Genomic DNA, 25,463 nt, shown 5'->3' with positions numbered 1-25,463 from the left:
TCATTTTATATAACGAATTCGAGCATCTGAAGATTTTCATATTCACAGGAAGTCATGGAGCCAATCCTTTGAATACCAAGGGACAACTGTAATCCACAGTGATGGAAGAACTACATATATGATATACTAATATGATAGAGAATATACATTAGAGATGTTTAAACTAATTTTTGAAAACTTTCTGCTTCTGGTCATGACGGAATAATAGGTATTAAAATTACAATCCTAGTATATATAAGCAACTCTAAAAGGGGACAAAATATATAAAATGTTCTGAACCACAGATAGTGTGGATCTGTGATCCCTAAGAGGAAAGATGAAACACATGAAGTAAACTGTGCATTCATTCTGGTACCCAAGGCATCTGAGGGCACTTCCAAAATGTTAATGTAGGGAAGGGAGCCCAAGGAGAGAGCAGTTATCTCCTTGAAAAAAAAAAAAAAAAAGAAAACACACGCATATAATGAAATTCAGAGCTACTGAGGCAAACGGAATTTTTGGAGCACAGAAGCAGAGACAGGGAACTGTATAGAGAAGGAGCCTCAGAAATCTGCATTAGGGCCCTCTTAAGTCTTTGGCCAAATAACAAACTGTTCATGGCAGCATGAGACTCCACAAGGCCTCACAGAGAAGAGCCACTGAGCTATAAGATGAATAGAGATTCTATTCATCTTCGAGACAAATGGATTGTGGAGGTGACACAGGAATGGGTGATGCTTAGAGTTCTGATGATCCAGAGTGACATGATCTCATTGAGCACCTGAAAATTCAGTTGAGTTTCCATAAAGGCCACAACTTAAAAGTGCAGATTCTCTACCACCATCCAGATAAAGACTAAAATCAAGACTTGATGTAATAAAGCAAAATTTACTATATATAATAAAGCAAAAATTACTAAAGTAATTGTCAGCTGAAATAATACTCAACATGCTTTAAGGGAAGTCAACATAATGTAAACCCTCAGCGATATTAACAGCCACAACAGAAATGTTTAAGACATGCAAAAAGGTAGGAAAATGTGAACTCTAATCAGGAGGGAGAATGAGTCAATAGAAGCACACCCTAGGAAAATATACGTGCTTCAAGTAGCTGACAAAGACTTTTAAAAGTTTATATAAACAAATTTAGGGACATAAAGAAAAAGGCAGACAATGAGTGAACATATGGAACATCTCAACAAAGAGATAAAAATATTTTTTAAGAGAACAACATGGAAATACGAGAACTGAAAACTACAATATTCGAAATTTAAAATTCACTGGATGAGCTTAACAATAGAGTGGGAACTGGGTAAAAATCAGTGAACCTGAAAGCAGAAAAATAGATACTATGCAAATGGAAGAAGAGAAAGGAGAAAAAACACTGGAAAAGCAAACATATCTTCAGTAACTTGAGGGAAAACATCAAATGGTTTGATATAGGAGTACTTGGAGTCCTAGAAGGAGAGGAGAGAGATTAGGCCTACAAAATATTTGAATAAATGACTAAAAGTTTTCTAAATTTGATTTTAAAAATTAATCCAGAAGTCCAAGAAGCTCAACAAACCCAAGCAGAATACACACAAGGAAAATTACACCTAGAAGCATCATATTAAGCTTGATGAAAACCAAGGTAAGCAGTAAGTTTTGAAAGAAGTGTTACTGAAATGCCAGGAGTTTGGTCCAGGTACTCTTGCTTGCCACACAGAAAGCTGATCACTGCAACAGTGAGTATTGCCAGAAAAGAAGGCTTTTTTCAAGTGTTGCAGCCAAGGAGAATGGCAGGTCAGTCTCAAATCTGTCTCAAGTGACTAAAACTAGGTGCTTATATAGCAAGGAAGAAATGTAACCATGTATGGGAAAACAGAAATTAGGGAGGGGTAAGGAAGAGGAGTTGGTCAACAGAAAGCAGGTGGTTGGTTAGGTCATCATAGTGGGTGAGAGGTCTGGTATCCCATTGTCCAGATGCAGTGATCTGGTAAGTTTCAGTACTTTGATACTATCTGGAAGAACTGATGGTTGGTTTTCTGAGAAAGGACCTCAGATAAGACGTAACTTTCTCAAGTTTTACATGGGAGGGTTAATTTCTATATTTACGCAAAAGAAGCCATAAACATCAGTTCTGTGGGACAATTTGGCCATTTTCAGAAGCAAAGGAAAAGAATGCATATTATACATAGGCAATAATGATAAGAATAACATTTCTTATCAAGCACAATGGTAGCCAGAAGCCAATGTAACAACATAATTAAAATGCCAAAAGAATAAAACAGTCAACCTAGAACTATACATCTAGCATATTTTTTAAATGAAGGTGAAATATAGACTTTTCAGATAAACAAAAGTTGAGGGAATTCATTGCCCAAAGATCTTTAGGGCAGTATGTGTGCCCTTTCTCAGCCTGAAGGGCAACAATGAAATAATACCAGGCAGAAACTTAGATTTGCATAAAAGAGCAAAGGCTGCCAGAAATGATAAATACATGGTTAAACAGAAAAGCTTTTCTCATTCATAACAGACCAAGAATAATAATAACAACGTGGTGTGGAATATATAGCTTATATAAAAATAAAGTGGGTAACAAAAATAACACAAATACCTGGAAGATGGTAAACGAAAACATTTTGTTGTAAGATTCTTCTATCAGATGTAAAGAATTATAATATTAAAGCAAGGTGTACTATGAGTAGTTAAGATATGCAAGCACTAGCCATAGGAAACGCAAAGTCTCTGCAGTAATATTGAAGTACACCTCAGGAAAAGAGGGACTTTCAATTCATAAAAATGCATAACAATTCTAAATCATACATTATACAAAACCTGAGAGAACTAAAAAACTAGATGAATTCGTAATTATAATCGAAGATTATATTACTTCTATCTAGTTATTGTTAGAATAATTAAATTAAAAAGAAATATATGGAAGATTTACAACACAAGAAAATAATTTAAGAAATTTAGAGAAACTTAGAGAAAACTTCACCTAATAACTGATCTCACAGTCTTTTCAAGTGCACAAGAACCATTCACCTAGATAAGCCATAAGCTTGGCCAAGAGAAAAGTCTCAATAAATGTAAAGGGATTGAACTCATATAAAATATGTTCTCTGACTGCAATGGAATTAAATTAAAAATCAATAATAAAATTATATTTGGAAAATCTCTAAGTATTTGGAAATTAAACACATTTCTGCATGACCCACTGGTCAAAGAAAAAATCCAAAGGAAAACTGCAAAAGAGTTGGAACTAATGACAATTAAAACCTAATTATGAGCTACAGTAGTCCTTAAATAAAAATTTATAGCCTGAAATGCTTATATTAGAGAAAAAGAGTGTCATAAAATCTCTGTTAAAGAGTTTCACCTTTAAGGTAGAAGATAAGAGTAATTAAACTAAAAAACAGCAGAAAGAAAGCAATAATGAAAGCAGAAACCATTGAAATAGAAAACACTTCAACAATAGAGAAAAATCAAAGAAACAAAAAGTAGGCCATTTGGAAAGATCAATAAAGTCAATAAATCCCTACCTATATGGAACAGTAGCTACATTGGGTTTGGAAGAGGAGGGAGAGAGAGGAAGAGAAAGAGAGCACGTGTTACCACTATCAAGAATACACGAGGGCATATTCCTACAGAACATACAGACATGAAAAAGTTAATAAGGAAATACTATGAATTACTTTTGGCAGCTTAGATGAAAGGGACAAATTTCTTCAAAGACACACTTACCAGTAGTGACCCTAGGCTAAAGAAACTGAATTCAAGATCAAGAAGAGGCTGGGCATAACGGCTCATGCCTATAATCCCAGCACTTTGGGAAGCCAAGGAGGGAGGATTGCTGGAGTTTAGGAGTTTGAGACCAACCTGGGCACCATAGGGAGACTTTATCTCTACAATTTTTTTTAAAGAATTAGCTAGGTGTGGTGGTAAATGCCTGTAGTCCCAGCTACTTGGGAGGCTGAGGTGAAAGGATCACTTGGGTCTGGGAGATCAAGCCTGTAGTGAGTCATGATTATGCCACTGTACTCCAGCCTGGGCAACAGAGTGAGACCCTGTCTCACAAAACAAAAGAAGAAGAAGAAGAAGGAGAAGGAGAAAGAAGAAGAAAAAAACAAAATTGAGGAGAAATTTCTCACAAAGAAAACTCTAGGCCCAGATGTCTTCACCAGTGACTTCTTCCAAACATTTAAGGAAGAAATAATACCAATATTACGTAAACTACTTCAGAAGAATAAGACAACACTTCCCAACTCATTTTTCTGAGGCCAGCTTTATCCTGAAAACAACGTCAAAGATGTTTGAGGAAAAGAAAAGTGAAATTCAACAGTGTGGAACTGACTGAGCTAAGGGAGTGTGATGGCTTTTTGATGTGTCAACATTTTGAGGCAGTCATTCCCCAGTTAGTCAAACAAACACTAATCCAGGTGCTGCAGCAAAGGAATTTTAAAGAGGTATTAAGACTCCTAATTGCCGGGCGCGGTGGCTCATGCCTGTAATCCCAGCACTTTGGGAGGCCGAGACGGGTGGATCACGAGGTCAGGAGATCAAGACCATCCTGGCGAACACGGTGAAACCCCGTCTCTACTAAAAAATACAAAAAACTAGCCGGGCGAGATGGCGGGCGCCTGTAGTCCCAGCTACTCGGGAGGCTAAGGCAGGAGAATGGCGTGAACCCGGGAGGTGGAGCTTGCAGTGAGCTGAGATCCGGCCACTGCACTCCAGCCTGGGCGGCAGAGCGAGACTCCGTCTCAAAAAAAAAAAAAAAAAAAAAGACTCCTAATTAGTTGTCTTTAAATCTCTAATCTGCCACCTTGATTTAATCAGTTGGATGTCCTTAAAAGCAGGTTTAAGGCTTCTGAGAGAAAGGGTCAGAGAGAGAAGATATTCTGCCTGTGGGCAACGGCTCCTGCCTCCTCATGATCTTCCCTTGCTGACTGTCACTCCTTAAGTGCAAGTCAGACTTGTTTAGCCAGCTCTCACAATGATGTAAAATAATTATTAGAAACCTCCATCTCTGTCTCCCTCCATTCAATTCAGTCATTCACTTTCTGCTTCTCAAGTTGAATCCTGACTGACATACAAAGGATAGCATTTAGAAGTTGTCAGAAAAGTGCAGAGAACCAAATTATGCTGGGCCCTACAGTCTGCGTTAACAAGAAGAAATTTTTAAGTGCAATTGGATATGAGAGGTCATATTATCCAAGGGTTTATCTAAGCAGTTGCTTAAGGAATACTAACTTCTGCCCATTAAACTAAAAAGATAAAATGGTGTTACAATGTTGGTGGGTTTAAAGAGAAACTGGAACCATTGCAGCTCTGGGAAGTATATCCCAGGGAAATAATTGAAATGGAGGAAAATATATATCTGCATTAATTTTCTGCCACTATGCAACAAATTACTACAAACTTAGCAGCTTCAAATATAACACACATTTATAACACCCATTTAGTATATCAGAAGTCTGGTATGGTGTGACTGGGTTCTCTGCCCGGGAAATTCCAAGGCTGAAATTAAGATGTCACCAGGTTAAATTACTGTCTGACGGATACCGGGGGGGAATCTGCCTCCGGGTTCATATGATGGTGGCAGAATTCAGTTCCTTGTGGTTGTAGGACTGAAGACTTGTTTTCTTGCTGGCTGTCAGCTGGGAGCTACCCACATTCCTTACCGTGTGATCCTTTCCATTTTCAACAGATAATCTCCCTCACCCTGAATCTCTGTCATGCTTTGAATCTTTCTGATTTCTGGGACCCAGATTCAAAGGGCTCATGTGATTAAATCAGATTCATCCATATTGTCTTCTTTAAGACAATAGTGCCGTGTAACATAACCTAATCATGGATGTGAAATCCATTCTGTTCACAGTACTGGGAGTTATAAAGGGTATAAACACCAGAGACTGGGAAAGTCTTGAGGGCCATCTTAAAATTCTGCCCAACCATAATACTTCTATCTATCTATCTATCTATCTATCTATCTATCTATCTATCTATCTGTCTGTCTGTCTGTCTAATCTAATCTAGATAGATGTATAGATGGCTAGGCATACAGAGTGTTTATTCCTGCACTGTGTGTATTTGAATATGTATCTACTGATCAAAAAACCAAATTCCAATCTAGGCCAGATAGCCTTTAGCATGTTAGATAATGGGATATCGTTGTTACGTTAAAACATGCTTCTCCATGTTTCTGTGATGTCCTCAGCCACTTGCCACCTCTGATGGCAAACGTAAGTGGGAAAACGCAATACGGAATGGTGCATATGTGGTGATAATAGGAATTACAAAATCAAAAAAGTATTAGAAGTCTATAAGGAACAGAATGGGAATGGGGAAGGCAGAGAGGTTTTTTTTTTGTTTGTTGTTATTGTCATAGACATTGTAAGGTGCAGGGAGGACAAAGAATGAGCCAATGTGTTAAGATAAACAAATGGTTTCTATTGCCTTTACCCTTTTGGGGTTTCTGCCCACACTAGACAAAATTTTCAAAATATTTGGACAGAAGTAAAATGAATTTGGCAAACATATGGTGCCAGTTGAATCTAGACTCCCTAATCATTTTAAGGCTGTGCAAAGTTGGCTTGCAGGGGCAGGGTGGCTGGGGGAGATGAATTAAATAACAAGGGTGGAGGAAGGAGCTCAAGCTGCCTCTTAAGGAGTTGAGTGACTCACTTCTAAAAGGTTCCTCCTCCAAGTACCCCTCATCTGAGTCTGAGTCACTAATTAGGAGACAGCTGGAGGAACTATAAAGTTCTTCCTTCCTATCTGGAACCTGCTGTCCAAACCCCTTTCCCCTCAGGCTGCCAGGCCCAAGTCCTTCTTGCTGACTATCTCTCCAGGCCCTGGACAGCCTGCCTTCACACTTGAGGTGGCACACTTCATTTTGCTCACTTTACCAACCAGACGTCTCCTGGCAGGCCTGGTACGGGGAGGATGAGTGGGGATTGAGGCCTGTCGTTTGTCTTCACACTTCAGAGGATTGAGTAAATGAGTTTTTCTTCCCAACAGTAAAAGCACTGACACAAAGGGACCACGTTTATTTAAGCTTATTAATTCACACATCCATCTTCTTGGTGGATTCACGTCCTAAATTTTGTCAGAAATCACAGAATAGACTAAATTTTTTAGGAAGCCCAAAAATTGCTTTCTAATGGCACAAGCTAGGTCAGAAACCAAGGATTCATAGTGTATAGTCCCTATAGCAACCTCTCAGTTCCTGCCCCCACCATTTCCTGAATCATCCTTTAATGTTCTTTTTTTCCATTTCATAAGAATGCTTTCAAGCTTTAAAAAAAATCTCTCTTGGCTGGGTGCAGTGGCTCACGCTTGTAATCCCAGCACTTTGGGAGGCCAAGGCAGGTGGATCACAAGGTCAGGAGTTTGAGACCAGCTTGGCCAATATGGTGAAACCCTGTCTCTACTAAAAATACAAAAATTAGCTGGGTGTGGCGGCACACCTTTATAATCTCAGCTACTCGGGAGGCTAAGGCAGGAGAATTGCTTGAACCTGGGAGGTGGAGGTTGCAGTGAGCCGAGGTCATGCCACTGCACTCCAGCCTGGATGACAGAGTGAGACTCTGTCTAAAAAAAAAAAAAAAAAAAAAAAATCTTTAAAATGTCTCTTTTCTCTTCTGACATGTCAGTGAGGGCTCAGAAGAGCAAAATAAAATTTCCCGTTTGACATCTAAAATCCTTGGGACAAATGTGAGTGGGGTGAGGAGATCAGGGTGCAGTTGAAAAGGAGGGGTTTTATTTTATTTTGTTTTGTATGGGTATTTTTCCCACTCCAGGGTCCTCTCACTAAATTTTAATCATTGTAGTCCTGCTCCTGTTCATGAATGCAGGTAGTAAATTTAGGTCTACCACAACTGAGTTGTTTTATTCAAAAGCTTCCTGAAATATTCGCTAATCTTCACAGTGAATGTATGAGGTAAATGTAACTTCTCCAAACCTCAGATGCCACAGGTTGGTGATTTTTTCAGAGGAGAAGCAAGCTAGTAGAAAGACCAGGATATAATTAGTAAACACAATTCCATGAAATCAGAAGACCTATGATAAAGGAAGACAAATATTTGCCAGAAAAGAAGAAAGAAAAACATGCAAAGAATGTTCAAAATGCAAAATTGCAAAGACTTCTTTCCATTTGTCCAAAATCAAAAGAAAAAAAATAGTATGTCTTTATTACAGCCAGTTTGGAAAAAGCTTGGCAGTTTCTTTAAATGTTAAACATTTAAATCCCGAGAGTCCTGGATATTTACCCCAGAGAATCAAAAGCATATGTCCATACACTCGTATATGAATGTTTTCAGCAGTTTTGTTGGTTAGGGCTGCAAGCTGGAAACAGTCTAAATGTCCACCAATAGATGAATTGATGAGCAATTTGCAGTACAAACATATACTTGAATGCTGCTCAACGATAAAAAAAGATGAACTATTGATACAAACAACCATTTGGACAAATTAAAAAATAATTAATGCTGAAGAAGAGGAGCCAGACAAAAAGTATAAACCATATATCATGTATATAAAATACAAACTAATCTATCCTGAAAGACAGCAGGTCAAATGCTGCTGCAGTTTGAGGTATGGACTACCAAGGGGCATGAGGAAACTTTGGGGATGGTTGTCTTGATTGTGATGATTGTTTTATGAATGTCATCAAATTGTGCATCTTAAATGTATACATTTTGCTCTCAATTACACCTCAAAAAAGCTATAAAAATACACAGTAATGATTCTTTTCTTCTGTGTAGTATGAAAAAAGAGAATATGCCTGTGTGTCCAAGACCTGTGAGATAATTTAAACATTTGTAATAAAAATGACATAATGCTCTTTTCATTTGAATGTTTCACACTGGTTATAAAGGCCAGGAGATAGGAAAAAATAATTTCTATTGTTCAGTCTCTTGAAACACATAATTACCTCATTGGATGTTATTGAACTTGAGATTAAGTTTTATGGCTTTATTTGCAATGATTTCCCACTGATAATGTGTTATACAGTAGGATGTACCTTTCTATTCCTACTACAGGTATTCCTGATTTAGTCCATGGGGTAGGATCTGTCAACACCGCTACCACTCAGGAAGAGTTGGGGAAAAGCTTCTGTCCTTCCCTCTTCCATGGCACAGGTAACTTATGTGATGGATGATATTAAAAGAAGTGGTTCTGTCTCTAGCTCACCTGCATGGAACAGGCCATTTTCTTCCCTTCATTCCTCCTCCTAGGTGATAAGTACACCTGAGTGGGGCCCTTTGTTCATCTGGCTTGATAGAGCTTCAGGCACTCTCAGATCTCTCATCCATGTGACTGGGGGAGTCTCATCTGTAGACAGAAATCTCCTTGTTGTATGAGGGCAAGTCTAGATTCGAGGTGTGGTGGAAAGAGGTCACTGAAAGCTGAGTTTGGCCTCAGGTCCGAGTAACATTCTACAACCCAGCTAACAATAAAGTAGGTGCTACGATTCAACTGCAACCTCTAAATTGGTTTAGAATCCATAGAGGAGGAAGATGTGATTAAATAGATGATGAATCATAGTAAGCAGTGCTGATATCGCAGTAATATTCCGCATGGAATGGAATGATGGGTGTGGTGCCATGCTCCCAACTGGAGGAAAACTCTTTTTACAAATATCATAAAAAGTAAAGAAAACACCAGGTGAAATTTCTGCCACATTATTAGGTTAAAAAGAGTTTCTTCCCCTTGCCTGGCATCTTGATATTACAATTAGGAAAAGTATTACATCTTTAAATCAACAGATTCAAGAAAAAGATTAACCATGCCTTTAAGCTAAGAATGTCAATTGATGGATGCAATACAATTTTGATTTGTGGAGGTAATTTTTTTTTTTTTTTTTTGAGATGGAGTCTCACTCTGTAACCATGGCTGGAGTACAGTGTCTTGATCTTGACTCACTGCAAGCTCTACCTTCTGGGTTCACACCACTCTCCTGCCTCAGCCTCCTGAGTAGCTGGGACTACAGGTGCCCACCACTACGCCCGGCTAATTTTTTGTGTTTTAGTAGAGACGGGGTTTCACCATGCTAGCCAGGATGGTCTTGATCTCCTGACCTTGTGATCTGCCCACCTTGGCCTCCCAAAGTGCTGGGATTACAGGTGCAAGCCACCGCGCCCGGACAACGCGGAGGTAATTTTTGTCGGTTGCTAAACTAAGAATGATTTAAAACAAGAAGTGGAAGATGTAGGGAAGTGTAATTACATTTAAATGATTAAACTACTTTTAGATTATTTTTTCTGAATTCTTTGTGATTCCAGTCCTGAGATCTAAAAGCAAAAGGGACATATTTAAAACCACTCAGAGATCCTTTTCACTTTATCACACATGTCTCCATCAATTTATAAACTTGTGGCTGAGGAAGAGTTGGAGAATACTTCCACAGGTGGAGCTGAGAACAGGGGTGTTCTCTCTAATGTGAACACATGCACTGTATTCCCTCTGGGATCAGATCTAAGCACATGCCCTTGACATCTCCAACTCCCACTCAGTGTGTCAGAACTGTGGTCCAAGGAAAATCAGAGCCCCCTGGGTACCACTCGGGAGACTTGCATTTGCCATATTTAATGTAACCCTCTAGTAGTAGTAATAGTAGTAGTGATAGTAACAACTACTTTATGTAGTGCTTATCATGTGCCAGGCATAGCCTAAGTGCTTTACATGCATTATTTTATTTAAATCTCACATCATGTCAATGGAAAATCTGGAACAAATTTTCATTCATTAGAGATTTCCATTCCACATGATTCCACTTCTGAAGTCTTGTGATCACTTTCTGTAAGTTTCCAGAAAATAATTTGTATATTGGTTTTCTTTTTTCTTTTTTAAAAACATGGATTTTAAGGATGGTCCAAACTGTGGGCTATGTGTTCAAGGCAAATGAACATGAGAGAGAGAACACACACACACACACACACACACACACACAGATTAAAATGATACCCAAATAAATTACCCTTAGTAACAAGTAAGAACCATCATGATGGGCACTCAGAGTGCAGAAAAGATAGGTAGAGGGTCTCATAGAGTGATATAGGCACTCTCTTACCATTATGTCTTCATGTCATCCTATACTAAGTTGAGGCACTGAGAGACTAAAGTATGCCACCCAGTTGGGGCAACTTTGAGAACCATTTCCACCATATACTTTCTGGAGTGTTCTTGTCTTTGCCGCTAAGCCTAGAATTTCCACAAGAGGCCCCCCTTCTCCCACCAGCCTCATTGATTCTCCATCACTCTTTCTTTTACTCCTCCTTCCTTTCATTCTCCTCATCTCCCTTTAACCATCTTTATTTTTAAGCTAGTTGCTCCAATGCCTCTGTTAGTTTTAAAAAATAGGGACTTAAGGAGGGCTCTCCAGTTGCAGTGGGGAAAAGTTCCAAACTCTTGGGTTGGACAGGAGGTGGCATCAAAATGGTTTAGAATGCATCAGTCTTTGCTTCATTTACTTTCAGCTCATGCTGAACTAGCCGTCTAGTAAAACTATCTGCTGTACTACAGAAAAGAGCCCTGAAAGTTGATTAGACTGTCTGAAAAACAACAGAATAACAGAACCTCCATGAATAAAATGAGGGTAAATAAAGTGACTTATCCCAGCTAGAGATAGCTGCAGCCAAAGAAGAGTTGAACCACACAGTTTTTGTTTTCATGGAAACATTTATTGCTGCAAAATGAGAGGCAAGAGAAGATCTCTGGTAGATCAATCATCAGCATGAGGCCACCATAGTAACTAATGACGCTAAAATTCACATGTCCAATCCCAGAGATCTGGTGGGAGGGTCAAGACCTGCTCAGGAGAGGCCAAACATGAATGCAAAAGCCAGTATTGTATTTGCTTCCAAAATGCTTTTGAGCAGCTAATACTTTAAGTTCAGCAAGGACTCATGATATATATGGTAGAACAATGACAATGTGACTAGAATCAAAGAAGCCCACCATGCAGGCACATATTCTGGCATCTTGCTCTATCAACACTACTTACTGTGATGCATATTTGGAGACGGGTGGGGTACCTTTTGTGAGACTCCGCACAAAACTGTGGAGGAGACAACACCTCACACCCTGCTGTCTCTTCCCATTATCTCTCCTATCCTTCAGTACCTCATCTTTTATTCTCTTTAGCCTGAATGATTTACAGAAGAGGCTCAGTTCTCTGACAGCGATGATCCAAGATTTGGTATTTGCAATGGAGAAGCAATTACAATGGAGGCTTCCAGTCATTCTGTTTCAGAACATTGACCATTTCCTTCTGCTAGCTACTAAGGATTCTTGAGTTGTGAAATATGAGCAAGAATTACCTCTCCTCCCTCTGACTCAGGACAAGAACCTGAAAACCTACATTTCTCATAAACTCCTGTAGCTAGCTTTTATGCAAATTAAAGTTTGATAACCACTCTGGTACAGAGGCTGTTATGGATGGAAGCTAATGTAGGAAAATCTATTGAGAAGGATGAGGGAATGCTATTGGTTTGTGTGGGCCAAGATGGTTTGGCAGGCTGGGAGGCCATTTAAGAATTGAGAAAATTAATGAGATAACTCTTGGTGGCTCCTCCAGTACATTCCTGCCCCAGCACGTTTCTGCTCCTTTTCCTTTCCCCAGCCTTAGTTCTGGATTGCCATTTACTGGCTGATTGCAGTGCATGTCTGTTGCTGTCCTGCTGTTACCCTCTTTCCCCCAGATACAGAGATGCTGAAGTGAGCTAGTTCTTAGCCCTTTGAGAGGAGCATTGATGGTACATTTGCATTAACATCTGTCCATTTGTCTCCAGATACAGTCTGGATGGCCTCATTTAAGTAGATGCTGCACACTTGTGGCCTCCTAATTATCTTCTGCACCTGTGTGTAGTCTTTGCAGCTGCTCTGGAGTCTCCCGGGCCCCCACCAGGCCCTCACAGGTTCCCAGCCCATCTGTCAGCCTCTCCATCCATTTGTTGACATGTGACTCAGCTGCAGCCAGAGCATAGGGGTCAGGCCTCCAGCTGCCTTTACCTGCTCCATCATCATAGCCAGAAATGGGGAATGAGCTTTGGGGAATGTGCTTCTGCCTGATTTTGCTGAGGCTCATGGAGGCCACCCACTTGGGAATCTTGAGACCTTTTCCTTGGGAAGAAGAGAGGGGACAGCAAAGATAGCTGGTGAACTCCTTATAACTAAGGCCTGAGTAATAAATGAAAGCCCTGGGGTATGGCTCCTTGGGCCAGAGACAATGAGAGCTCAGACCAGACTTGGTAGTTGTGGCAAAGGAGACATTAACATTTATTTCAAGGCTCTTTCTTGTCTCCACTTTGTATCACATCCTTTAAGCTAAAGTGGAGAATGGTTTTCATCCTGAGACAGTCCCTTGGAGCACATCCTGCCCTGGCTGGCATCCTACTGGGTGCGTTTCTTCTCATGGAAGTAATAAGTATGTGATAACCCTTTAGAGATCAGGGGGACATGCTCTTTGAGTATAATCATTTCCAAGACCTTAGACCCAAAGAGATGTGTCTCTGAATCCTAATAATAGGATTCATGAAAGACTGATAGATGTAGAGAGAAGGGAAGGGGGATAGTAACCCAGGGACTTAATCTCTGGGTAAGCAGTGAAATAAAAAGTGTTAGGAAATCCTCAATTATCAGCAGAGTGGGGCTGTATTATCAACTCCACTCATCAATGTGGTGCTCATCTGACTTAAGTTGGGCTTCTAGAACAGAGCTTGAGAAAGACTCAAGGCCGCGGGATTGATTGAGGGAGTGCTCTTCAGGAAGAAACCTATAAATGAGGTAGGAAACAGGAGAGGTATATTAGTCTGTTTGCATTACTATAAAAGAATACCTGAGACAGGGTAATTTATAGAAAAAAGAGGTTTAATTGGCTCACAGTTCTGTGGGTATACAGGAGGTATAGTGCCAGCATCTGCTTCTGGTGAGGCCTCAGGAAGTTTCCAATCATGGCAGAAGGTGAAGGGAGAGCAGGTGCATCACATAGTGAGAACAGTAGCAAGACAGTGAGGATGGGAGGTCCCAGACTTTTAAACAACCAGATCTCGCATGAACTAACTGAGTGAGAACTCACTCATCACCAATGGAACGGTGCTAAACCATTCATGAGGGATCCACCCCCATGATCCACCTCCCACCGGGCCCCACCTCCAATACTGAGAATCACATTTCCACAAGAGATTTGGAAGGGACACACATTCAAACCATGTCAACAAGGAAGGGAAAAGAGCTGAGGAAGTCTAGGTGCTCAGCCTGATCCTTGGAAAGGAATATCCTTGTATTCCCCAGGCTTGACTTCACTCTCTAATGATTCCTCCACCCATGCTTCAACCCCTACCTGCCTTCAGCTCGCCGGCTGTACTGAGTGCTGAATGTGGACAGTGTCCCCGTCTTCAAGAGCTCTCAGTGGTCATCTATGCATGCAGGCAAGCATCTATGCTAGGGCACATGGCGCTATCACTGGGTTGCTTCTATACCTTGCACTGGGAAGTGAGTGAGTTCTTGTCAGTGAGTCTCCACTCTACAGCACAGCAGTTTACAAATACATTTCAAACCTAGTTTTCTAAAGGTTCTGAAATGACATTCCCCCCGATTTTTCTTTTGGATGACAATGGTGGGTTGTTATTTTCCATAAACAGACATGCCAACTTTGTTTTCCTTTCAAAAATCCACTTATATTTGCGGGACAGTTTGGTTCCATTTGATGTTTCTAAAAACAATTAACGTATTGAGGTTTTGGCATTCTAACTAAAGGTTAACTTCACCTCAGTTAAGATGATAAAATCAATGTGGATATGCCACGATGGATAATATGAGAATAGAGTTTATTTTATTTTAAAATTAAAGTTGAAACCTTTAAGTCATCTGTTTAGTGTGTATATTTAAGCATACATATAAACATATATTATAACTAATGAACAAAGAAAGCATATGAATGATGAAAAAGATTACTGGTAGCCTAAAATCCATGTTTGGAGTATTTCGTTAGCTCTTAACAAGGAGTCAGAAGAAGCTGTTCTCTACATTTTGTGTAATCTGCCCAGAGCACAGAGAGGTTCCTTATCTTCCAAAATACCTTTCACTTGAAAACCAGGTAACTTTGTGTTGATTTTTGTCATGCTCTTCAATTATTTTATAAGGAAACAACAAAAGTTTCTTGCTTCTAAAAGAGTTAAAGCTCCTAGGTCACCTGCTAGTTTCATTTAAACTATTTTATTGCCACTCTGGTTAATAAGGGAGCCAAGCTGCAAGCATTTTTCATTCTCAGGCCTCTATGCTTCCATCATAATCAAGTGGCCAATCTACTCTGACAACTCTTTTTAAATGTAGTGTCTATTAGCAGGATGGATGGAAAGGCTCTAGAGAGTTTCTAAGGCTTCTCAGCTGCTGTAATGTGTTCTTACTTTCAGGATAATTGACCTGATCTGTATAAAATAGTTACATATTTTATTATTCATTAAAGGAAAATGCCATACTTCATTTTGTGTATCTTTTTTGTTACTGTAATAAATTTGTCATCAACAGGTGGTTTTCTCTTCTCACCTTACTTTGTCCAATTGCCTACTATAAGGTATGAGCCAGAAATTGGGTCTTAACAAAGAAGGACAGCTTCAGAGCTTTGGCAAAAAGGACTGCACTGCATATGGTAATTATTGATATGCAGTGAATATGCTTACAAACTGCAAGGAATATGCTTACAGCTGCAGGTTTCACACAGAAGCTAACCTTGCCACTTTAAGCAGAGACCTGTCAGACTGTACTTGGGGGCATCGGTCAGGACTTCCAGGACTCTTGTAACCCAGTAGATGACTTAATAAAAGTAGACAGCTGATCCAAGGTCTAACAAAACAAGAATTGGTTATGTAGACAGAATGAAAGGGATGAGAGAAATATTATTGTTGGCATTAATGGGTATTTGTCAACATTGTCTTTAATGTTCTACTTTTGAAGGGCATATAAGGAAGCCCTTTTTCTATATTTTGAGAGTATCTTTAACTCTTATTTAGTTGGCTATAGTTGTGCAAACTGCAATGAAACACTTTTCTAATGGTGCCTTATTTCAACTATACCCTCAGAATTCATGAAAGACATTCTGTGAAGAATCTTAATCTATGTACCCAGTCAATGAATCAACATGGGAATATAGTAGGACAATGGCAACAGTAACTCGGATGCAGGTGAATGTTTTTACAATAGATTGTGCTTAGTTATAATAATAATAATAACTGCCCCATTTTCTTCTCACAGATTATTGCTTTAATTCTTACACAATGTAATATGAGAATTAAGCAATAATCTGTGAGAAAATTTTCATTATTTGATTTTAATTGACAAATAATTATATTTATGGAGTAAAATATATTGCTTTGATATATGTATACATTTTAGAATGATCAAATCAGGTTAATTAGCATATCCATCATCTCATATAGTTATTTCTTTGTGGTGAGAATATTGGAAATTCTCTCTTTTAGCAGTTTTGAAATATGTAATGTATTAACTATAGTCACCCTACTGTGTAATAGATCATCTGAACTAATGTAGGAGAATCTATTGTGAAGGATGATGGGATGGGGTGTTGGTTTGTGTGGGCCAAGATGGTTTGGCAGGCTGGGAGGTCTGCCAAATACTGGAAGACAGTATTCGTGTCTGTGCCTGGCTTATTTAACTTAGCATAATATTCTTTAGGTTCATCTATGTTGTCACAAATGACAGAATTTCTTAAGGTTGAGTAGCATTCCATTGTGTATATATTCCACATTTTCTTAATCCATTCATCTACTGATGAACACTTAGGTTGTTTCCATATCTTGGCTATTGTTAATAATTCTGCAATGAGCATAGGAGTGCAGATATCTCTTCAACACACCTATTTTCTTTCCTTTGGATATAAACCTAGTGGTGGGATTGCTGAATTATATGGTAATTCTATTTTTAGTTTTTTAAGGAACCTCCAAACTGTTTTCCAAAATGGCTGTACTAATTTACAATACCACCAACAGTGTACAAAGTTCCCTCGCCAACATCTTCACGAACCCTTTACTTTTTTTGATAACAAATCTAACAGCTGCAAGGTAATATCTCATTGTGGCTCTAATTTGCATTCTTCTGATAATTAGAGATGTTGAAAATTTAAAAATATATCTGTTAGCCAATTTTATGTGTTCTTTTGAGAGATATCTATTCAGGTATTTTGTTCATTTTAGGGTTATTTTTTTTTTGTTATTTAGTAATATGAGTTCCTTGTATATGTTGGATATTAGCCCTTATCTAATGTATGATTTGCAAATATTTTCTCAGAATTTGTGGGTTGTCTCTTAACTATATTGTTTCTTTCACTGTGCAGAAGCTTTTTAGTTTGATGAACTCCTACTTGTCTGTTGTTTATTTTCATTGCTTGTGCTTTGGGGGTTATATTTAATAAATCACTGTCCAGACCAGCGTAATGGAGTTTTTCCCTTATGTTTTCTTCTAGTAGTTTTACAGTTTTAGGTCTTACATGTAAGTCTTTATTTTGAGTTGATTCTTGTATAAGAATGAGATAAGGGTTTTTTTCATTCATTTCAATAGATGCAGAAAAATCATTTGACAAAATTCAACATCCTTTAAAATAATAACTATCAACTAATAAAGTATAGAAAGAATGTTCCTCAACATGATGAAGGCCATATATGACAAGCATGCAGTTAACACCATACTCAGTAGTGAAAAGTTGAAAACTTTTACTCTAAGATCAGGAGCAAGACAAGATGCCCACTCTCACCACATCTGTTCAACACAGTACTGGAAGTCCCAGCCAGAGCAGTTAGGCAAGAGAAAGAAATAGAAAGTATGTAAATAAGAAAAGAAAAAGTGAAATTTATAGTAAGAAGAAGAAGGAGATATATCTTCCATAAGTGTGCATAACTGCTGGGCCTATCTCAGTCACTTATTGCTTTTAGACCACAAGGCACACAATATACACAACTGTACTTGGTAGTCCTTGTTGAAAAAGTGACATTTTGGTAAATATCTGAAGGTAGGGAAGTAGTAAGCCTTGCAGACATTTGAGATAAGAGTACTCCAGGCAGAGGAAACAGCATGAACAAAGACCTCAAGCAGGAATATACGTGATGTGGTTGAAGATTAGCCAGAAGGCCAGAAATATGAAAGAGACATGAGTGAGTAGGAGAGTAAATGGAGATGAGATCAGGAAGTTATAGGGGGACCTGACTATTTGGCTCCATAGGCCTTGTGGGGTCCTGTGGCTTTTGCAAGTGAGATGAAAGCCTTCACAGGGTTTTCAGCAGAGGTGTGACATGACATTAAAAGGCTCACTCAGGCTACTGTGTAAAGGAGTAAATATGGAAGCAGAGAAACCACTGTAAAAACTGACAGCAATCTAGGTGTTGTAGGCAATGGGGTACAATAATGAGTAAAACCAAGGTCAGAACTTCATGTTGCTTACATTTTAGTTTAGGGAGATGGATAATAAAACAAACCATCAAACTGATATGCAATGTGTCAGGTGGTCACAAATTGTAGGAAGGTAAGCAGGCAGAGAGTGATGGGAAGATGTCTGCCTTTAGCTGAAATGTAAAGTGGCAGTTATCAATGTTCCTACTAGAAGCTACTAAAACCTCCAGAACAAAAGAATTTAAAAAATATTTTTGAAGGCTACTGAGTGCAATCAAAATTGGAAGCAAAGAAGTAATCACAGAGAGATATATTCTGCAGCGCTTTTTCCTTTGCTCATTGAACAAAGTATCAAACAAGAGGTTCCATTAAAACATAAATTGGATACATTATTCCTTTGGCAGCACCTTCTCATAAATTCATCTCTAACCTATTGCAAAGCCAATGTCTTTTCGATGCCCTACAGGTCCTATAATTGGGCCCCCTTGTTAAATCTCTGGTCATTTCCTATTATGATTCTCCTTTGCTCATTCTGCTTCAGCCACTCTGAATTTTTGGCTGCTTCTCAAACATGACAAGCACATGTCTGACTTGGGGCCCTTGCACTTGCTGTGCTCTCCACCTGGAATGCCCTTCTTCTAGCTATTAATAGTAGAATGCCTGCTTCCCTGTCCTTCTTTACTTGATGCTGTCTTTTCAATGATTCTTTCTCTGACACACTGTTTAAAATTATAATACCACTCCTAGAATTCCTTATCCCCCTTCTCTGCCTCATGTTTTTTCTCTACAGCATTAATCACCATAGTCTTTACTATATGCTTATTTGTTTTGATTATTTTCTATTTAATTTCCCAGAAGCTAAGCTCTATTGGGAATTTCTTTTACGTTTTACTCACACTGTCTAAAACTGAGACTGACCCATTGCAGGCCCTTGAGAAACACTTGAGTAAATGGATGAGTGAATGACTTACATAGCTCCAATGCTGATAAACTTCAACCAGATAGAATTGAATTTATTTCATATTGAAGGGAATGACAGAAGATGTGATGAAACTTTTTTTTTTTTAAGGAGGTATAGTACTTTAGGGAATGAGTGGAGAGGAGTCTGGAAAACCCTACCAATATTTTCTTAAAGTTTAAAGTTAAAGGCTGAAAATATGGGTGAGCTACAGAAGTCAGCAAGGCCTTTGCTAGCCATAGATCAACCTTGAAGGGGTCAGGAGAAAAAGTATGTGGTCAGGCTATTTTTCTAACTTGATTTCCAAATAGCAACTTGATCTTGCGTCAATGTTAGGAAAAGGCACCTACCGTGGAGTGAAATAGTCTAGTGGGAAAAAGTGAAAAACCTACCAGGAACCATTTGCATAGTTGTAGACAAATTGAAAAGGTAAGAAAAAATATAAAATGTTATTCAGTCTCGCCTAATAGTCCATGAGCCTTTTCCATTTTTTTGTTGTTCATCCCTTTTCCCCTGTGACCTATTTATTTAAAAGTGGGCCATCTTCAATCTTCAAATTACAACTCCTTTTTGAGCATGATATTTTACCAACATATACTAAGAATTTAATAAATTTTAGTTGAATAAGTAAATGAAGCTAAATGCACAGTACACAGAATATATGCTTATACCCAATGGTGATATGCAAAATATTTGGCAATAGATATGTCCTAGACATAAGCCATCCACAAAGAATGACTGCCATGAATGACCAGTACACCCATACCAGTGTATACTGGTTGAAAATCATCAGCACATTTATCACTGTACTCTCTAACCCATGCCCTCTTCAACTTAGATTTAAACATCACTCTATGAGACACTGTACCAACCTATGACAATGTCCTTGGCCCTTTAATTTTCAGCCTTATAAATTTCCTAATGCATTCATTCACTTAGAGAAAGATAACTGATTCACTTAGCAAGGCTTTCTTGGTTATAGGCTCTTCAATGTTTTGCTGACCTTTTCATTGAAGATTTTACATCACTAGATATTAATGTTTTAGGTTCAGCCAAAATGTACCCAGGTTTGAGGTCAATAAACCAGTAATAATTTGTATGCCCACTCAGTTTGAGCTTTTCATTATCTTGGCAAAAGTAATTTCTCAGAAGAAAATCATTTACTAATAAATTCTGTTTTTATTATTAAAAAGAGCTCTTATAAGTACAAGTGTCTCTTCACTAATATAAAATTTCATGTTCTTCAAAATTAAATACAAAACTTTAATTAGGATACTCAAGGCAATAAAGTAAAATCCTAATCCCTTTATGTAGCCAATGAAATGGAACTGAAAGAGGGAGACATAGTGGATTTTTAAAAAATGTTCTACCTAATCTTTTAGAAAATTTTATTATCTTCAAAAAAAAGTTAGCTGAAATAATATTTCTTCTTCATAGGAGGCATCATTTTCCAATAAAGTTTTTATTATTCACTCACTCAATATTAAAATAATACAATCAGCTAAAAGAAATTTTGTATCTGTAAAATTTGCATCTGATCTTCTAATGAACATATATCATCCCTTTGTAGACCATGACATATAATTACTTCTGTGCCATTTTACTTAATGTATATCTTTCTAATTTTAGCATTCTTTATGGAAGCAGAAAGAATTCTCTAATTTTATTGAATGAAAATACGGCAGCAATGAGCAAATTATATTTTAACCATATGGCCCTAAAATCTTCAGCATTTGTTCTGCAATATTCTAGCACACACCATCCATATCTACAACCTTCTTCCCCACCTACATGATGTTGTTTTACCCCAGTTGTTATGAAAAAAATGTTAAAGTTGTTTTACCCCACTTGGTATAAAAATGTTAAAGTTATGAAAAATGTTAAAGTTTCCATTTAGGAATTGTCCTCTCAACGCCCTCAATTATATATTAAATATCTCATGCATTGTAAATAATAAATAGAACTATTCTAAATGTCTCTTCTTGTGCCAACTTGCCAGCTCTCTCCTTTTCAAAGACAAGTAAGATTTAAAAAAATTATTATATTGCTATAAAAATTTACAGTTGAGTCTTTGGACCTGGAGCAAGATGGCCGAATAGGAACAGCTCCAGTCTCCAGCTCCCAGCGCGAGCAACACAGAATATGGGTGATTTCTGCATTTTCAACTGAGGTACCGGGTTCATCTCACTGGGGAGTGCCAGACAATCAGTGCTGGTCAGCTGGTGCAGCCTAACCAGTGAGAGCTGAAGCAGGGCGAGGCATCCCCTCACCTGGGAAGTGCAAGGGGGAAGGGAATCCCTTTTCCTAGCCAAGGGAAACTGAGACACACAACACCTGGAAAATCAGGTAACTCCCACCCTAGTACTGTGCTTTACCAAGGATCTTAGCAAATGGCACACCAGAAGATTATATCCCACACCTGGCCAAGAGGGTCCCATGCCCACGGAGCCTCCCTCATTGGTAGCACAGCAGTCTGTGATCTAACTGTAAGGCAGCAGTGAGACTAGGGGAGGGGTGCCCACCATTGCTGAGGCTTAAGTGGGTAAACAAAGCCGCTGGGAAGCTCAAACTGGGTGGAGCCCACAGCAGCTCAAGGAGGCCTGCCTGTCTCTGTAGACTCCACCTCTGAGGACAGCACACAGCTAAACAAAAAGCAGCAGAAACCTCTGCAGATGCAAATGACCCTGTCTGAGGGCTTTGAAGAGAGCAGTGGATCTCTCAACATGGAGATTGAGATCTGAGAACAGACAGACTGCCTGCTCAAGTGGGTCCCTGACCCCTGAGTAGCCTAACTGGGAGACATCCCCAACTAGGTGCAGACCGACACCCCACACCTCACACGGCGGGGTATACCCCTGAGACGAAGCTTCCAGAGCAAGAATCAGACAGGAACACTCGATGTTCAGCAATATTCTATCTTCTGCAGCCTCCACTGCTGATACCCCAGCAAACAGGGTCCGGAGTGAACCTCAAGCAATCTCCAACAGACCTACAGATGAGGGTCCTGACTGTTAGAAGGAAAACTAACAAACAGAAAGGACACCCACACAAAAACCCCATCAGTACGTCACCATCATCAAAGACCAAAGGCAGATAAAACCACAAAGATGGGGAAAAAGCAGGGCAGAAAAGCTGGAAATTCAAAAAATCAGAGCACATCTCCCCCTCCAAAGGAATACAGCTCATCGCCAGCAACAGATCAAAGCTGGACGGAGAATGACTTTGACAAGTTGAGAGAAGCAGGCTTCAGTCCATCAAACTTCTCAGAGCTAAAGGAGGAATTACGTAAACAAATGGAAGAACATACCATGCTCATGGATAGGAATAATCAATATTTTGAAAATGGCCATATTGCCCAAGGTAATTTATAGATTCAATGCCATCCCCATCAAGCTACCAATGAGTTTCTTCACAGAATTGGAAAAAACTGCTTTAAAGTTCATATGGAACCAAAAAAGACCCCACATTGCCAAGACAATCCTAAGTCAAAAGAATAAAGCTGGAGGCATCACGCTACCTGACTTCAAACGATACTACAAGGCTACAGTAACCAAAACAGCGTGGTACTGGTACTAAAACAGAGATATAGACCAATGGAACAGAACAGAGTCCTCAGAAATAATACCACACATCTACAGCCATCTGATCTTTGACAAACCTCACAAAAACAAGAAATGGGGAAGGATTCCCTATTTAATAATTGGGTAAATTGGCAAGCCATAAGTAGAAAGCTGAAACTGGATCCTTTCCTTACTCCTTATACAAAAATTAATTCAAGATGGATTAGAGTCTTAAATGTTAGACCTAATACCATAAAAACCCTAGAAGAAAACCTAGGTAATACCATTCAGGACATAGGCATGGGCAAGGACTTCATGTCTAAAACACCAAAAGCAACAGCAACAAAAGTCAAAATTGACAAATGGGATCTAATTAAACTAAAAGGCTTCTGCACAGTAAAAGAAACTACCATCAGATTGAACAGGCAACCTACAGAATGGGAGAAAATTTTTGCAATCTACTCATCTGACAAAGGGCTAATATCCAGAACCTACAAAGAACTCAAACAAATTTACAGGAAAAAAACAAACAACCCCATCAAAAAGTGGGCAAAGGATATGAACAGACATTTCTCAAAAGAAGACACGCATACAGCCAACAGACACATGAAAAAATGCTCGTCATCACTGGCCATCAGAGAAATGCAAATCAAAACCACAATGAGATACCATCTCACACCAGTTAGAATGGCAATCATTAAAAAGTCAGGAAACAACAGGTGCTGGAGAGGGTGTGGAGAAATAGGAACACTTTTACACTGTTGGTGGGATTGTAAACTAGTTCAACCATTGTGGAAAACAGTATGGTGATTCCTCAAGGATCTAGAACTAGAAATACCGTATGACCCAGCCATCCCATTACTGGGTATATACCCAAAGGAATATAAATCATGCTGCTATAAAGACACATGCACACATATGTTTATTGCAGCACTATTCACAATAGCAAAGACTTGGAATCAACCCAAATGTCCATCAATGACAGACTGGATTAAGAAAATGCGGTACATATACACCATGGAATACTATGCAGCCATAAAAAAGGATGAGTTCATGTCCTTTGTAGGGACATGGATGCAGCTGGAAACCATCATTCTCAGCAAACTATTACAAGAACAGAAAACCAAACACCGCATGTTCTCACTCATAGGTGGGAACTGAACAATGAGATCACTTGGACTTGGGAAGGGGAACATCACACACCGGGGCCTATTATGGGGAAGGGGGAAGGGGAAGGGATGGCATTGGGAGTTATACCTGATGTAAATGATGAGTTGATGGTGCTGACAAGTTGATGGGTGCAGCACACCAACATGGCACAGGTATACATATGTAACAAACCTGCACATTGTGCACATGTACCCTAGAACTCAAAGTATAATAATAATAATAAAAATTTACAGTTAACAGGGAAACCATCATCTTGACAATTAGAAGTAAGAGCAGTCTTCAAAAAATGACTTGTGATAGACAAGAAAATACAACTTAAAACACTGGCATGTTTATAAAACAAGAAGGGAAAGCTAATGTAATGAAAGGGAAATGACCATGTCATTTTTCACCTAGCATTCACTAAATAAATATATACCAATTTGATAGCTGAAGAAGAAATTGCTGAACTAAAAGTAACACCTGGTTGTGCATATCAACACCTAAACACATCCTGGATGAATTTTATATTTAACAATGAAAGATAAATAGACAGAAATATGGGTATATAGGGAGACAGATAGATGATAGATAGATAGATGGATAGATAGATAGATAGATAGTAGAGAGATATTAGATAGATAGACTGATAGATGGGTAGATTGTCTGGTTGGCTCTTCTTTCTAAAATTCTATGTAATAATATCCTTTTCCTACTTGACAAAAAAAGGCTCACCTCATCCCCATCTGGAAAATCAATGCAGTACATTATTACCTTTGTGATATGGTTGGATCTGTGTCCCTGCCCAAATCTTATGTTAAATTATGTGGGGACTAGTGGGAGGTGATTGGATCATGGGGGCAATTTCTCATGAAGGGTTTAGCACCATCCTCTTGGTGCTATTCTCATGATAGTTAGTGAGTTCTCATGAGATCTGGTTGTTTAAAAGTGTGTGGCACCTCCTCCCCCCTCCTCTCTGTCTCTCTCTCTCACTCTCTCTCACTCCTCCTCCAGCCATGTGACATGCTGGCTTCTCCTTCACCTTCCACTGTAATTGTAGGTTCCCTGAGGCCTCCCCAGAAGGTGAACAGGTGCCAGCATCATGCTTCCTGTACAACCTGTGGTGCTGTGAGCCAATTAAACCTCTTTTCTTTATTAATTACCCAGTCTCAGGTATTTATGTATAGCAATGTGAGAATGGACTAGTACAACTTGATATAAAAATCTGTAGAATAATTCAGAATGATAGTATCAGGATTAAGAAAGTGAATGACCTAAAAGCCTTAATGGAAAATATTTGTGCAGATCAGGGAGGTAGCATTTGTTGCTTTAAATAAAAAGAATGATAAGCCATGGAGTATTAAAAAAATTGTTTGATGCTGGTAAATGTGTGATTTTTGGCTTAAAGTATAAAATTGTAAATAATTG

The 25,463-nt window shown here is 38.9% G+C and overlaps 1 long non-coding RNA gene across 2 annotated transcripts in view; it reads left to right on the top strand.

The window, feature by feature from the left end:
* The window catches only part of LOC116273788, a 50,343-nt gene that overhangs the window by 7,353 nt on the left and 17,527 nt on the right, over window positions 1–25,463 (top strand). For both annotated transcript variants that reach the window (XR_004182189.1, XR_004182190.1), the window contains exons 2-3: window positions 9,011–9,109; window positions 16,049–16,150. This is a non-coding gene — a long non-coding RNA (uncharacterized LOC116273788). The remainder of the gene's footprint in view (window positions 1–9,010; window positions 9,110–16,048; window positions 16,151–25,463) is intronic.

This window comes from Papio anubis, chromosome 2 (assembly GCF_008728515.1).
Source record: "Papio anubis isolate 15944 chromosome 2, Panubis1.0, whole genome shotgun sequence".
NCBI lineage: Eukaryota > Metazoa > Chordata > Mammalia > Primates > Cercopithecidae > Papio > Papio anubis.
Note: the sequence above shows the minus strand (reverse complement) of the source record. Positions and strands in the feature narration are given on the sequence as shown.